The following is a 2981-nucleotide window of genomic DNA, read 5'->3' as shown; positions in this document are numbered from 1 at the left end:
CCTCAACAACATGTCCAAACCCCGTTTCTACTAAAAAAAAAAAAAAAGAAAGAAAGAAAAAAGAAAAAAAAAATGGGCCGTGGTGGTGGGTGCCTGTAATTCCAGCTACTAGGGAGGCTGAGGCTGGAGAATCGTTTGAATACCGGAGGCGAAGGTTGCAGTGAACCGAGATCACACCATTGCACTCCAGCTCTGGGCAAAAGAACGAGACTGTCACAAAAAAAAAGAAAAAAAAATTGCAGGGAAAGGGTTTCCTGCGGGACCCCACACTACTCCCGTAGGGAAGGCACCGTGTGCAAGAGGGTAGAGGAGGAGATCTGGAGACGGCAAAGGAGACATAGGTTTATCGAGGGGACTTTCATACAGGGAAGGTGCCGTGGCCGTGGCTGGACATGAGAAGCACTACCATTTGTAAAAAGCATGCAGCTTACATAACATTTTCACCTAGCATCCTCCACCTGTTACTGGTGGTAGGTATCCGAGTTCCTGGTGATGAATCTGTACACATCTGCAACTACCTCAAGTCTTGCCTCCTCAGAAGAAAGAATTAGACTGAGGGTCATAAGGCAGAAACCCAAATGGAGGCAAGTTGCAGAGCAGGAATAAAAGTTTGTTAAAAAGTAGGCCGGGCACAGTGGCTCAAGCCTGTAATCCCAGCACTTCAGGAGGCTGAGCTGGGTGGATTACCTGAGGTCAGGAGTTTGAGAACAGCCTGGCCAACATGGTGAAACCCCATCTCTACTAAAAATACAAAAATTAGCTGGGCATGGTGGTCAGCGCCTGTAATCCCAGCTACTCGGGAGGCTGAGGCAGGAGAATCGCTTGAACCTGGAAGGCAGAGGTAGCATGAGCCGAGATCGCACCACTGTACTCGAGCCTGGGCTAAAGAGTGAGACAACATCTCAAAAAAAAAAAAAAAAAAAAAAAAAAATAACTTTATTAAAAAACTTTAGAACAGGAAGGATAGGAAAGAGAGAAAGAACTACAACTTGGAAGAGGGCCAAGTGGGCAACCTGAGAAACCAAGTGCCTAGTTTAACCTCTTGACTCAGGGTTTCATAGGTTGGCACCCTTCCTGCATCTTGCCACTCCTGATTCCTTAGCTTGGGGCTCCGAACACACATTTTTCTTAGACCATAAAGTCATTCTCAGGGTTCACATTAGTTACGGACGTCAGGTGCCTCTGCCATAAAGAGGGGGCCCTCGGGTCTAGGAACCTGGCCTGGACACAATTGTTTGTACGATTACTCCCCCACCCCCTTTTTTCATGCTCACCAAATCAATCTTCTGAAAATGGACCTTAATACTGGAAATGGAGTCCCCAGCATAGTGAAAATAAATACATTCTAGGAACTGACAAGGCCTAAAGGCTTTTCTCCAAATGTTTATGCTCTGTTTCTCATATTTTCTTTTTTTAAAATTTTACTTTTATATTCCTTTAGTGAAATGTTTACTAAATGTTTACTTAATGTCTTTTAGTGAAATGCTTACATTAGGATAGAGTTCACTGTTTATGAGGCAGCTTTAGGCCAAATTTAACAAAAGTTAACAAAAAAGTAGGATGCAAAAGTTTATATAGTTTCTAAAAATCAGTAATTCAGGCCAGGCATGGTGGCTCACACCTGTAATCCCAGCACTTTGGGAGGCCGAGGAGGGCGAATTATCTGAGGTAAGGAGTTCAAGACCAGTGTGCCCAACATGGTGAAACCCAGTTCTACTAAAAATACAAAAATTAGCCTGGCATGGCGGCAGGCCCCTGTAATCCCAGCTACTTAGGAGGCTGAGGCACGAGAACCGCTTGAACCTAGGAGGTGGAGGTTGCAGTGAGCTGAGATCATGCCTTTGCAATCGAGTTTGGGCGACAAGAGCAAAACTCCATCTCAAAAAAAAAAATAGTAAAAATCAGTAATTCAAAGTCAAAGCTGTTGGAACTTTAAATTATTTGGAGCTTTAAAGGAATGAGACTGTGGGACTTAAGTCGCAGGGCAGACCTCTGTAACCTAGGCAGCTGTAATCTTTGTTCCTCTGATTAGAGATTAGCCTTTTGTTTACATATATTGTTTTGTAAAATATTGTAAAAGACTAAAGGGCATGGCCACAGCAGCTCAACTGTAATCCCAGCACTTTGGGAGGTGAAGGCAGGAGGATAAGTTCAGCCCAGGGGTTTGTGACCAGCCTGGACAACATAGCGAGACTGCTGTCTCTACAAAAAAATAAAAAAATAAAAAAATTAGCCAGGTGGGGTGGTACACACCTATAGTTGTAGATCCATGGGAGGCTGAGGAAGCAAGATTGAGTGAGCCTGGCAAGCAGAGGTTGCAGTGAGCCGAGATTGTGCCACTGCACTCCAGTCTGGGTAACAGAGTGAGACCTCATTTCCAAAAAGAAAAAGACTAAAAGGTATCAGAGATGATGTCTTCTTTTTTCTTTTTTTTTTGAGACGGAGTCTAGCTCTGTCACCCAGGCCAGAGTGCAGTGGTGCCATCTCAGCTCACTGCAACCTCTGCCTCCTGGGATCAAGCGATTCTCCTGTCTCAGTCTCCTGAGTAGCTGGGATTACAAGTGCCCACCACCATGCCCGACTAATTTTTGTATTTTAGTAGAGACAGGGTTTCACCATGTTGGCCATGCTGGTCTCGAGCTCCTGATGTCAGGTGATTCACCCGCCTCGGCCTTTCAGAGTGCTGGGATTACAGGCATGAACCACCATGCCCGGCCAACGCGTTTCTTTTTCATTGTCAATCTCATACTGAGAATCACTTTTTTTTTTTTTTTTTTTTTTTTGAGATGGAGTCTTGCTCTGTTGCCTAGGCTGTAGTACAGTGGCACACTGCAGCCTCTGCCTCCTGGGTTCAAGCAATTTCTCAGCCTCCCAAGTAGCTGGGACTACAAATGTGCACCACCACACCTGGCTAATTTTGTAGTTTTTTTTTTTTTTTTTTTTTTTTTAATTAGAGTTGGGGCTTTACCATGTTGGCCAGG

The sequence above is a fragment of the Piliocolobus tephrosceles genome, chromosome 8, assembly GCF_002776525.5.
Source record: "Piliocolobus tephrosceles isolate RC106 chromosome 8, ASM277652v3, whole genome shotgun sequence".
Lineage (NCBI taxonomy): Eukaryota > Metazoa > Chordata > Mammalia > Primates > Cercopithecidae > Piliocolobus > Piliocolobus tephrosceles.
This window is presented reverse-complemented; position numbering follows the sequence as displayed.